General features: G+C 34.7%; 1 protein-coding gene across 1 annotated transcript in view; it reads left to right on the forward strand.

The window, feature by feature from the left end:
- Window positions 1–14,016, forward strand: part of CACNA2D3 (calcium voltage-gated channel auxiliary subunit alpha2delta 3) — a 983,089-nt gene that overhangs the window by 681,173 nt on the left and 287,900 nt on the right.

Raw genomic sequence — 14,016 nt, forward strand, 5'->3', positions numbered from 1 at the left:
AATAGTTTTATGCTATATACACACCAGTTTTCTTGACTCCTTTTATTCATGGATAGAAACTGGTCTCCTCCACACCCTATGAGATTTCTATTAGATTTACATGGTGGTTCAGTTCAAACACCACAGAATAAATTTATTGTCTTTAATCTGAGTTTATTTTTGAACAAATTATGTGATCAAGGGATCTCTCTAGATTCAAGAGAGACTACAGCAGGTAGGACACTTTCCTGGCATACAACTGACCTGGGTTTGATCACAACACCACGTATGGTCCCCAACCTTCACCAGGAGGGATCCATGAGCACATTGCCAGTAGTAAATTCGAAGTACCATTAGGTGTGACAGAGGTAATGTGATAGAAATTACAGGGTTGTAAACAACAGATCATGTAAGCAAGACAAATGGGGTAGGAATCTGAAGTGCCCGAGATCTGAAAGTCTTTATTTTATTTAATTATTTAAAAATTATTTACACCATTGTCATTTATAAAGTTGAATTTTAGACATACAATGTTTTAGGAACAATCCTACCACAAGTTTCAACTTCCATCCACCATTATTCCCAGAGTCCATCTCATGGCACTACCCCCTTCCCCAGCCTGCCATCATAATAGGTACCAGGTTTGGGTCTCATTATTTTATTGTTGATGACCCTGGCTTGGATAGTTAGATGTCTTTTCTTAATCCCAACAATGCACCTGAAACCTGGTAGCCCCTATTTCCCATCATTTTATATGTGTTGAAAGGTTCTTTTAAACTAAGCCCTTTGCCATTTGAATGCCCAGCTAGATTCTAATACTCTCAGGAAGATCTTGTTTTCTATTGTCTGAGCCCCAGGTTCATAGCTTCACTTTAGCCCAGATGCCCTAACAAATAGCCCCTCAATCTCTTTCCTCCCTCACATGTCTTTGACCCTGCCCTTTTCCTTCCACAGTCCTGCTACATGGGTGGTAGGAACCTCACTCACTAATGTATTCTGAGAGCCCATGAAGTATCTTGGCCACCACATTAAAAAATTATTGCTTTTTCCTCTTTGACGGCCCAGATATTTGGGTAACTTAGATCTTCATCACTGATTCTCATGTTTTGACATGGTCTAAACTAAAATGAACACATTCCTCTTATTACCAGCATGAAGTACAATTAAAATAATCCCAGAGAAATAGACTGTGGTTTGATATCAGTTGCCAGTTTTTCATCTTTTGCTGCACACAAGATTTTTGTGTATGTAAAATATTTAATTATTTTTATTTTATTCCATGAAGATCTTTGTTTCAAATGTAAATGTATTTTATAAGGTCATACTTCAAATATACCATAGATTAGACTATATTGCCTGTTTGGGTTTTCTACAGTACATCTATAGAAAAAATATGGGAGATAGATAGACTTCTCCCTCCTCTTTCTGTGCAACTATGATTTCTTCATGACTTTTCATGACTTCATATGAGTGATATCACAAGTAATGCTGGGCAGAGGATGGAGGACCATATGTCGCCAGGGATTGAATTGAAGGTGGACACATGGCAAGGAATATGGTTAACCCCTGTACTATCTCTCTTTCCTCTGAAACACATTTCAAAATCTTGTTGGAGAAGATTTAGAAATAGTAGAGTTCTGTCAAACAAATACTTAGAAATTCTAAACTATTGTCTCAAAACTTTTGAGGGAAAACTAAATCCCAAGTAACTCAATCACTAGAGACCACCTGATTTCAATTTATGTCTCAGGTGCTTCTTCAATGTTGCCTTTCCACCATTCAGTACAATCTCCTAGTCTCTAGCACCAACCTTGAACGTTTATTTTACTTAGCTATTAAAGATGTTCTCTTAGCAAGAAGCAACATTTTCTACCCCATCTTGAAGCTTCAAGGCTTATTCCAGTTCTCAGTTTCATCTTTCTCCCATCTAAGAAGCCTCCCCTGATTTCCTCAAATCTACTATTCATTCATTCATTCATTCATTCACTTTTAGTGTTTGGGTCACATCCAGCAGCTCTCAGGGGTTACTCCTGGCTCTATGCTCAGAAATCGCTCCTGGCAGGCTCAGGGGACCATATAGGATGCCGGGATTCTAACCACTGTCCATCTGCATGCAAGGCAAACGCCTTACCTCCATGCTATCTCTTTGGCCCCCTACCCCTAATTTAGGACAGGGTCATCATAATATTTTTCCAAGGAGGTTACATATAAAACTTACTTTGTACTATATTAAAATTTATATTTATTCTTTTCTATGAGCTATAAACTCCTTGAGGAGAAGAATGGTTTCTAGTCCATTATGGTACCTTCAGTACAGAATAAGGTACATAGTAGCTACTCCAGAAACACTCAACAGTATAAAACCCAACAGATAGTGAACATCTGTCAATAGGTTTCACAGATAAGAAATTTAGGAATGGGGCTGGAGACATTGCATGGAGGTAAGGCAGAAGGTCGGTGGTTCGAATCCTGGCATTCCATATAATCCCCTGGGTCTGCCAGGAGCGATTTCTGAGCATAAAGCCAGGAGCGCTGCCGGATGTGACCCAAACTAAAAAAAAGAAATTTTGGAATAGTAGCATCTCTAATATTTCAATGAACATGTAGTATACATGTTATGTTCAAGGCTATATTTGATAATATAGTTAGATTAATGACCATATGACTAGTTTTCTTTCACTAGCACCCATTGCCATCAACACAAATACTTAGGTAAACACTTTTAGATATCCAGAAATTTGAGTTCCTGTTTGCCTCAATGAGAATTTAGGAAAAGAATATTCTAGTTGTCAAAGAAAGTTTAATATCAGTAGTGTTATTGTTGAGATAGAATTACTTGTACTTTTTCCATATATAACTACTGTATTTCCTTCTATAGCTTTATTAGTTATTAAATTACAGATGAATTTTTATTTAAAAAGAGAAAAGAAGACCAAAGAAAAGAAAAAGGAAAGAAATGAGAAAAAGAAAAGAAAAGAAAAAGAAGAAAAGATTGACTTACCAATAATTTCCAGGTAGTTTGCTCCTGGCTTGTGTCATTCTCAGAAATAGAAGGTGGGTGTGTGGGGGTGTTGGGGTGGCGATGCATTCCCCTTTCTTCATGAACCATAGCATCTGAATGCCACCACACACATCCTCCCACAGAAATGGTCCAGTTCTTTTAGTTAATCTATCAAACTTTTAAGCCACCAAATTTTTTATATTTATAAATCCTGGACTATGTGGCTGTACAATATCTTATAGTATATCTTGTATTGTATTAGTATAACTTACATATTTATTGCTATATATTATATCAATATAAATCAATATATTTTATAGTAGTGTCAGCCCAGTAGAAACAAAGGAAATTTTATGGCAGTGTTGCATAGTAAAGTACCAGCCTCAGTGAACCTAAACAGTATCACAGAAGAAATACTGGCCACAATCCAGTATTTCCATAGGCACTGACTTCAGTAATTCCATAGAGAAATATAATAATCATTTCAAATTGACCTGTGTTGATATAGGTTTTAATCATTTCCTTTACCTTTGTTGTAACAGAAATAGGAAGTAAATTTGCATGTGCCCACTTGGAGACAGACTATGGTAGTGGGTAGGAAATGGGGACACTGATGAAGGGAGATCATAGAGGTCATGGGACTGATGTTTGAATATTTGATGCCTGAACTGACTCTATTAGGAACAATGTGGTAAATCACAATGTAAAGAAAATAATTAGAAGAAAATAAATAATTAAATTAAAATAATTAGAAGAAAAAAAATAATTAGAAGAAAATAACATTTGGCATTGTCAATGTCCTATGTAGCCATCAGGCTTGCTGACATTGTCTCAAGTCCTGTCCGTTTTCTCCATAGATATTAACTTCTTTAAAATGAACACTTGATTCAACTGAGTACTTTGATTTGTCCTCAATTTAAAAAAATATTGCGTATTTCTTCACTATGATAATGTGACGACTGGAACAAAGTTTGTGATGTCTCCCTAAAACTTTTAACAATAAAATGATACTTACATAGCAATCTGACTACATGCCAACATGTTTCCTATTAAATATGAGAGTTATGTTCTAATATTCCTTCCCTTTTTGCTACTTAACATTTCTATATTCTCCACCCATATTGTAATAAAAGGATAAAATTAACAGAAAGTATTAGGTAAAAAATAATAAAGAATTTGGGGGAGGAAGCCATACCCCGTAGTATTCAGTGGATATTCCTGGCTCTACTCTCAGTAATTATTCCTCGAAGAGCAAGAGGGATTGACTGAATCCCAGTTCACTGAATGCAGTGCAAGCACCCTTCCTGTTGTACTCTTGCTGTTCCCCCCAAATGATAAAGAATATCAGCAACAAAAGATAGTAATAGTAAGATACAGTTTAAACTAGTGTTCCCCAAATGTAACTGTGTATTTCTAGCCCTTTGGAAATCTAGCAAAACTTCCAACAGTTAAATTCAGATCCAAAGCAACTGGTTCTTATGAATGCCAACTTCATTTTCTCAATAACAGTCACTGATTTCAGATGGAAGAACAAGGAATTTGGGGCGGGGGTGCGGTGAAGCAGACTGCAATGTTTCCTTTCTATGCATGTTGTTACAAGCAATATTTTGGGAGAAGGGTTGATTGCTTGAGGCACATTGTTTACACTACATTACTTAGGTCTGATGGAAAAGTTCCTAACAGTGGTTTTCTTGCTAAAGATATGGTTTATGGATGAAGAGTGGAATGTGATTTTGGGGGGTAGGGCATCATCATAATTTAGGTAGACTCCAAAGAAATTTGATATAGGGGGCAAGGGTGAGGATTGTTAAGTCCACGGAGCTTCTATACCATTACACTCAGCCCTCCATCAAAATATAAATGCTATCTGCTTTTAATTACCATCCTTATTCTGGCCAACTTAATTATTCTGGGCCAGACTGGAAAGGAAAATTCCCAGAAAGTCTGATATGATAGAAGGGTCGTGTGTTTTCTGAAGACTCTGTTCAGAAATCCTTAATGAATTAGTGTTTCAATATAACTTTTGCAACAGAATACTATGGGAATGAGAGGGGGAAAAATCATAGATTTCTGGCAGCTGTTTGCCATCATAGCACTTGGAAATCTGCTTCTTATTTAGTTTTCTGTTATGTAAAAGCATGGAATTCTCAGGGAATATTGATCGCTGCATGACAATACATATGTAACAAAACTGTATTGTGTTGAAAAAAGCTCTCCTTTTAAAGTGAGATTACTGAGTCTATTTTGTTATTAAAATGAGTGGATCTTTTTACTTAGAAAATAATGTGGTTTTGTTAAGCATATATTGTTTAAGCGTTAAAATAATTTTAATTTTAACTATTAATAGGATTAAAAACAGATTTTTTCAACTAAGTATAACTGAATGCAAACAAGAACAAACTTGGGAAAGAAAATTGGTGGCTGGGAATGCAGAAGAGTACTGAGGGCTGTATCTTGGCCACAGTACACAGCTTCATAGCAGCCTTTTGCTATATTGGCAGAATCATATATTTTTGTAAGGTCTGTTGATTTCCCCAGACTTCATGGAATCTAGATCAAGTTGGTCAATTTCCCATTTTTCTTGGGATGATAATCCAACATAGAGCTGAATTAGGAATTTAATGAATGAACTACATACTCCTCTCATTCAGATTATTGTAAAGTTGTCATCAACTAGAAGACTACTTTGACCGTTCCTTGTTCTAGGGACTGTAGTGGAAACAGAAACCTAGCTATTCTGTTTATTGACCAAACAGTCTACTGAAGTGCAGTTCTGACTATGCTGGGGACTGGGTGTCATATCTTTTATTTTAAAGAAAAAACAGTTCAAGTCCTTTCAGTGAACAATTTAAGCCAACTAGGTCTGTTACAATCATTAGATTAGTTTTTGTAGTTATTGGTAACCTCTCGCATTTTGTGGCAAGGACTGTAAATCCTCTTATAATCTTATTACCAAGGCTATGGTTTAAAAAAAAAAACAAGTCTCAAACAAATTCTGCCAACCATGCAAACATTCATTAGAGCAGTATGAAAACCATCTGCTCGGCAAGATCAAGGAAGGTCCAGATCTCTATCCTCTTACATGTTCTGGTGTCATCTTGATTCAGAGCTCATGTGTTACTTGCAGAGTTTAGTGAGCCTTCTGTTTTATGATATCTAAGTCAGGTAATTTCAATGTTCTGAATCAGCAGTTGAAGGAAAGGCAATTGAACATTTATGAAATGTCTGGAACACAGTCCTACAGAAGAAATCCATAAGTTCTTCCATCTATTGAATCAATCTCAAAGACTGGATATCTCCAATTTACAAAACCAACAAAAATAAACCGTAAAATTTAGTATGGTAGCTGCAATGTTTGGTAGCTGGTGATGGTCAGATATAAACTTCTATAATATAATTTAATTCCACTTAATTATTAGATGTAATGTATAATCCTGGTAAGATATAAATAAAATAAATATATAGGTTAATGCAATATTTATGCCTAAGTATTCTAAGGTAAATTATATCCAACATGACAGTATCATATATGATCAAGGTTATTTTTATGGAAAATGAATAATAATAATGTTGGTATCAGAAAATGATTACTAGTTAAAATGATAATTTTTCTTAGCATCTTTTTCAGGAACATATATCTCCATACATACTAATTATCATCAAGAAATTCAGAATCTTATTATTCCTTATTGTCACATAGTTTGAGTTTTGTGGAACCAATTTTGCCTTTTATTTATTTTGACCTTGCCAAATTCTGACATTTCTTAAAGTAGAGGGGAGTACAATGACAATTGCATGTATTTTTCTTTCCAAGGCATCTGGAAACAGTAGGTTATACTCTGAGTGATATCTCCAGTTTGTCCTGTCAGAAGCTACATTTCATGCTTAGGAGTGAGAAGGGGGAAAAATGTTTTCTAAAGTTGCTGCCCCTGTATTGTCTTTATGGTTGTATGATTTAGAAACTAGTAGAGTAAGAAGTAATTAGGATGTGGAAACTTCCATATTTTTTCCAGAGGTATGCACAAGAAATCTGTTCATGAAAAGATGAAAAAAAAATGGTGACACTCAGAAGCTTTTGAGGGAGAACAAGAAATACTACCCCAAAGTACGTTACTTTGGTACCTGCATTCATTGTTCTAATAGCAATTAAGCCTCAGTCAATCTAAAAGAAGCTTCTTACAAGCCCTAAGAAAGTTAGTTAGATGGGTCATTAATACCATGAAGAAATGTATATAAAAATGAGTTTATTGGCATGTCATGAAAGACATTTACATCTTCCTGTGAATTGCATGCTTTCTCTTTACATTTCCAGACCTGTATATTTACCTTATCTTCAATGACATCTAACTTCAAACTGCCCGACTCTCTCTAGATGACCTGTTTTTGAGGTTCCTATATACACACTTCTATTTTTCTGTTAATCAACATTTCATCAATTTGATTATAAAGGATCCAGAAAACCTAGACACAAGGAGAAGTGTTCTGCTCCTGCGTTTTCTTCCCAACAGTTCAACAGAGCAGATATTATTGAAGGAGCATAGGAAGAAAAACAGAGATGCTCAAGCCAGCTGTAAGGAGATAGATGAAATATATCCTGTGTATCCTAAATGTACCCCAAGCCACGTGCTGTTTCTGAATCCATTAGGCACATCCTGTCCTATTATTTTTATTTTCCATATGAGAAGGCTGAGGCATGGGAAAACTAAGGGATTTTCCCTCATGAGATTGGATAATTAGTGGAACAGAAGGAATTCTACCCAAGTTTTCTGCCTTGGTTGTGATGTCTGTACTCCTACCAGGTTGCCCAAGATCTGGTATGGAGATATAAGTGTTCTGATGAGATCCTGGTTCAACATCTTTCATCTTTAAAATGCCTCATGTGGTTGATTTAAATAATTCCGCATGACAAAAAACATTAGTTAAAACTATGATACCCAACTAAATGGGTTAAAATATTCATGCTCAGCATACCCATGACATATAAGACACTCACAGTGATACATAACAACAAAAACTCCAAAAATCCTAACAAAAATGGGGAGAGAAAATTAATAGACACTGCAGATGAAGATAGATGAATAGTCAATAGGCATCTAAAAAGCAAGGAACATCACTTATTATTAGAGAAATCCAAAGCAGGACAACAATGAGATATCATCTCACACCAGTGAGACAGACACTTATAAAAATATGGAAACAATCTGTGTTGGAGATGTTATGAAAAGGAACTTTTCACTCCTGGTGGGAATTCTGTGTAGTTCAACCCATATGAAAAACAGTATAAAAATATCTCAGAAAAGAAAGAATTGAGCTGTTGTCTCACCCAGAAATCCCATCTATTGGTATCTATTTTCAAGATACAAAATATTCAAATGACAAAATACATGGACACCATTATTAATTATAACCCTTAGTATAATAGCTAGAATATAGGAAGAAGCTATTTTCTCAATGACATATGAATGGATAATAAAGGTATGGTATATATACACAACAGTATATTATACAGCTTCAAGGAATGAAAACAATGCAAGTTGCTGCACCTTAACTGGAATTGGAATATATGTTAAACGGAGTAAGTAATAAGAACAAATAATATCTCACTTGTATATGGTATATAGAATAACAGGACAAGGGAAGATAAGTTATCAAAGGGGGCTACTTAGATTAATATTAAAACCCTTAACATAGAAATGAAAAGGACAGGGAAAGAAATGTATAAGGAATTAAGAAAGAAGCAAAAGGGAGAATATAGAGACAGGGCCAAGGGTCCTTAGCTCATAAATGTTGTAAGGTATATGTATATGTCTAAAACACAGAGCCAACAACACTACGAGCAAGAGAACCGAAGTACAATAATTAAACTTAAAAATGTATCTTCCAGAGGCAGACTGATAAATAAAAAGAAATATAGGACCTTGGTAGAGGGGAAGTCACACTAGTAATGGGACTGGTGTTAGAACATTGTATGCCTAAAATTCTACTGTGAACAGCTTCATAATCAGTGCCTCAATTAAAAATATTAAAAACAATACATCCCATTTGAGATTAGAAATATCCTTCTCATTCTCTTAAAACTCAGAGTGTTTCGGTGAAATGTTGAACAATTCAGAGTGCCTTCTTTAAGCTGTGAAAAATACTTGAACTTGATTTGTCCTGAATTATGTTCCCCGTAGGTTTGGCAACCCAAGATAGGAAACTTTAAATTTTGCAACATGTATGTCTCACATGGCGATTTCTCTGTACTCGATTAAATGACGGAAGGAAAACTCAGTTCATCCCAGTTGTAAAAGAAACCACAGCATTCCAGGGTTTAAATCTTGAGTCATAACAATTCTATTTGATGGGCTTTTAAACATCCTTGAATTTGCATTTTGAATGTATTAGACAGCCAAAAGGATTTTGATGGTGTTATCACAGCAGACACTGTAATTATATCCTATAATTTATAGGACTCCAACTGCTGTAATTATATCAAAATAATGTTATGCTATTCTTGATATACACAGACTTTTCTCCTGAAGGAAATTGAAGATACTGAATCAATATCTTAGAGACATGTTTAAATCCATTGAATAGAAAGTTCAGCTACCTTGTTTGGCACTCATATATGTCACGAAGTGGATTAATAGGTAGATTGATTCTACCCGTCTAAGCAAGACAGTGTTTCAAAGAAAGCTTGAAGGTGTTGGAGCCATATTACTTGATAAAATGAGTGATCAATTTGATCCTGCATGTATAAACAGCATCTATCTTTGCCTTAGCATGCTAAAGGTTTCCAGAGGTGGTTCTGTTAACCCTAGAGCTGAGTAATAATTTAATCTCAGAAATTTTGTCAATCCTCTGAACCATTCCTCACCATGAAACTGTAGAAAAGGGGTCAACAAAAAGTGGATACAAGCGAAGAACTGCTCACTGGAAATTGAGAACAGTTTTAGTAACGGGGTAAGGGCCCCACATGTACCAAGTGATTTGGGAACTTCAAGGAAAATAGATAGTGGTTATCTCATTTTATGCCATTTTCTCTGCTGCATTATAGAGAAAAATAAGTATTTGGCTTTTTCCTCCAATGATCTCAGAGGAGGGCTTTTGGGTAAGAAACTGAGGAATAATTCCACTTTTTAGTATTTCTATTTTCTTGGGATTGGGGATAAGGGGACTCCTGTGGTGGGGTTAGGGAGTCCATCAGCAATGAATGTAACATAAGAGGATCCTTAGAACTACAGGCTGTTGAATATAAGCGCCTTCCTTTCTCAGGATCCTATTTGCCACCATCATCACCAAGGAATTTCACGCAACATGGGATGGTCCTGTGGAATCTGTCGGTTGAAAGGTCTGTTTCTGATACCTTAGTAGATTACAACAAGAGCATATGACTTTTTTGAGTCATCTCATCTGTAGTATGCTGTGGACCATCTTTGTCTAAGTGTTTCAAATGAAACTGGAAATATTGGTATAGAGTGAGAAGTCACAAAAATCTGAGATTCTACCCTGTGTGAACCCATGCAGTTTGATATTCCTCTTGTGCATCAAAACATGTTCATGTCCTTCCACGGTTTCCTTTAAAAGAGGACCTCATTTTTTGCCCCTAAACGTTAAGAACTATTGAAATATATCTCCGATGTCTATCTCTGTTGTAAATCACTTCATTTAATTAAGTAGCCAGTGAACTTCATTACTAATTTGCTTACAGATTGTTCAGAAGCCAAAAGACCAAATACAGACCCAATTTTCGTGTCTTATTATATGAAGGTGTCATCTTCTTGAGGGAGAGATGAGCCCATTAAAGACAGCCCTGTGTGGTACCTAAGAACTTCTGCCATGTATAGTTCTTCACAAATATATATATATATATATATATATATATATATATATAGAGAGAGAGAGAGAGAGAGAGAGAGAGAGGGAGAGAGAGAGTCCTTCACAAATATGAGCATATCTGTGTCATCACAGGATGTGAGCTGTAAGTCATGTGATTGTGTTCCCAAATATATATATCTGCTCTCCATACGTGCTCTTTCTAAAGTTTATACATTCACTCTCCTACCCAAACCATCCCTGTGAGTTTCTATCTGCATTTCTGATTCTTACTCCTTTCTGATATTTGTAGTCTCTTCTTTCTATTTCTGCTCTACCTATGATGGAACCCTCCTTTTTTCCTGGATAACTTTCACTTATTTTTAAATAATACAGTTAAAATTGAAATGGGTTTTAAATCGAAATTTTAAATTAAAAACGCCATTGAAATTTTGAAATTAAATTGACATTTTAAATTAGAAATTAAAATTGAAAATTAAAATTGATAAATGGGTTTTAAATTGAAAATCCATTCCTTAACACTATAAATAAAAAGGAACCAATTTTATTGTAAATAACTTGTTATATATCTTGTATGCTTTCTAAATTTATGTTCCTCTGACATAAACATAGCAGCAACTTGTTCTTTTTGTTTTTGTAATAGTATTATTAGTATCTAATTCAACACTATGCTAATAGTAAGATGGATAAATTAACAGTATATAAAGAGAATACCTCTACTCTCTTAGGTTTAATTATCGCAAGTTCCTAAAAGTTAAACTTACAAAAGGAGGTTAACAAGAGAAAAATAAAAGAAAACCTGAAGATTTCATTCAATCCTGTGGACAGAGAGAGACTATGCATATGATTTTGAGGAAAAAATGATAAATGTGGGAAAAGGCAAGTAAGGGAAGCAGACTTTAGTCTTCTAGGAGTTATAGTTTGTGGAAAGATAAATACATGAAGGAAACTAGTGGAAGAGAAAAATTATTTTACATTTTAGTTATACAGACTCAAGTTTTAGAATGATTGGTGATGATATTGGGATGACGATTTTTTTCTCATAATCAAGAGTCCATTTTTATGTTCCTAGTTTAATAGAGGGACGGTATGGCACACCATTACAAAAGGCATCTATGCTTAACCTTTATGCAGAAAGAGAGAGGGCATGACAATTTTTATTTTTTGAAACTGTTTCTCAATTGCTTTCTGCTCAAAACAATTTCTAAGCTCAATTGGTTGCATGTGTGTAAGATACACTGATTTTCTTCAAATAAAATAGTTGCTACTTGTTGGAAATGTGATTTGATGTTTTATAGTTTAACTTATTTTCCTAATACTTTTTCACTGAAGTTCTCCTTAAGTGCTAACTCCTTTGGGGTTTCTGCTCTGCTCTGGTTTCTTTCTTTTTTTCTTTTCTTTTCTTTATTTATTTATTTATTTATTTATTTTTTTGGTTTTTGGGCCACACCCGGCAGTGCTCAGGGGTTACTCCTGGCTGTCTGCTCAGAAATAGCTCCTGGCAGGCACAGGGGACCATATGGGACACCGGGATTCGAACCAACCACCTTTGGTCCTGGATCGGCTGCTTGCAAGCCAAACGCTGCTGTGCTATCTCTCTGGGCCCATCTGCTCTGGTTTCATGGCCTAGTAGGGTTAGCTTTAGTTTAAAAAATTTCAATCAAATTATGTATTTAATATTCTTTTTTGATCCAGAGTTGATACTTATTGAATATTTCATGAATAAATAATTAGAAGTCATTCATGCAATTAATTATTATGATTAGCACAACATTTGTGAATGTGAATAATTTTATCACTAAATTATAAATATAAAAACCGAGTTTGCAATACTACTTTCACCTTATTCATGAATAATAAAAAAGTAAATACACATGATTTTACACATGGAATATTGAAACTAGGGACAAATTCAGTGACACCTCATAAAACCTGTCATTTAATTTTTCATGAAGCCTGACTATCATTTGTGAATTTCCATTGTGTTGAGTTCATAAATCTATCATCTATCTATCTATCTATCTATCTATCTATCTATCTATCTATCTATCTATCTATCTATCATCTATCCATCCATCTGTCTATCTATCTATCTATCTATCTATCTATCTATCTATCTATCTATCTATCTATCTATCTATCTATCATCTATCCATCCATCCATCTGTTTATCTATCTATCTATCTATCTATCTATCTATCTATCTATCTATCTACCTATCTATCTATATCTTATATTGCCATCTTTTACTCTAATAGATTTTCAAATTTTAAAATATTGTAATGTGGGGCCATTATTATCTGAAAGAAATAAAGGTATTTTATTCTTTAATTTCAGTTAAAATAAAGATTAAAACAGTAAAATATTTCCATTCCCACATATGTTAGAGCTTTTCTCTTCTTGAGGCTATTTCCTACACACACGTATTTGAGTCAACATGCAAAATTCACAGCACATTTTATAAGGATTTCCCTGAGTTTCAGAGTACTTGTATTCTGTAATAGTTCATTTGAGTTAGCTATGAGTAACAAGTTACATAGTAAATAATTTTCTCTGATTCTTTTGGGGTAAGCAGCTCAATCCATTTATCATGTACTTCTCTCAATATTTAGCATTAATTCATGTGGGGGGATTTACAATTTTTAAAAATCCATATTAACACAAATTTTTCTATTTAAAAATGTACCTAAAATAATTTATCTTCACTGATGAAACTAGAAAGTAGATTTTCCTTTTTATAAACAAATCTCTCCTTCTATACTGTTGGCTTTCAATGCCAATTCCTTTAGAGATATTGAATTGCAGAACACCAGTTGCCATAGTTGCCAAATGAAGCTCCCTGTTGCAATGTATGACTTCCTATTCTTTTTACTCTTAGTCATTATATTTCATAGCTCATAGGGCTTTGAAAAACATCTTAATTAAATACAGGACATGATAAAGAAGGCTATTACTAAACTAAGAATTTGAAAAAAATTTAGTCTTTCGGTAGCCATTTACCTCGAAGGCTTTACCAGAACGCTAATTGTCTGCTTGTCTATGTAGGAAGACCAACATCACTGAAACATTCAGTATTGTGTGTGTGGGGGGGGGTATGTATGTGTGTGTTTGTAAAAATTCAGTCTCTTGGAAGTCATTTATGTCACAGGCTTTACCAGAACTTGTCTCTGTAGGAAGACCAACATAACTGAAACATTCTGTGTGTGTGTGTGTGTGTG

The sequence above is a fragment of the Suncus etruscus genome, chromosome 7 (genome assembly GCF_024139225.1).
Source record: "Suncus etruscus isolate mSunEtr1 chromosome 7, mSunEtr1.pri.cur, whole genome shotgun sequence".
NCBI lineage: Eukaryota > Metazoa > Chordata > Mammalia > Eulipotyphla > Soricidae > Suncus > Suncus etruscus.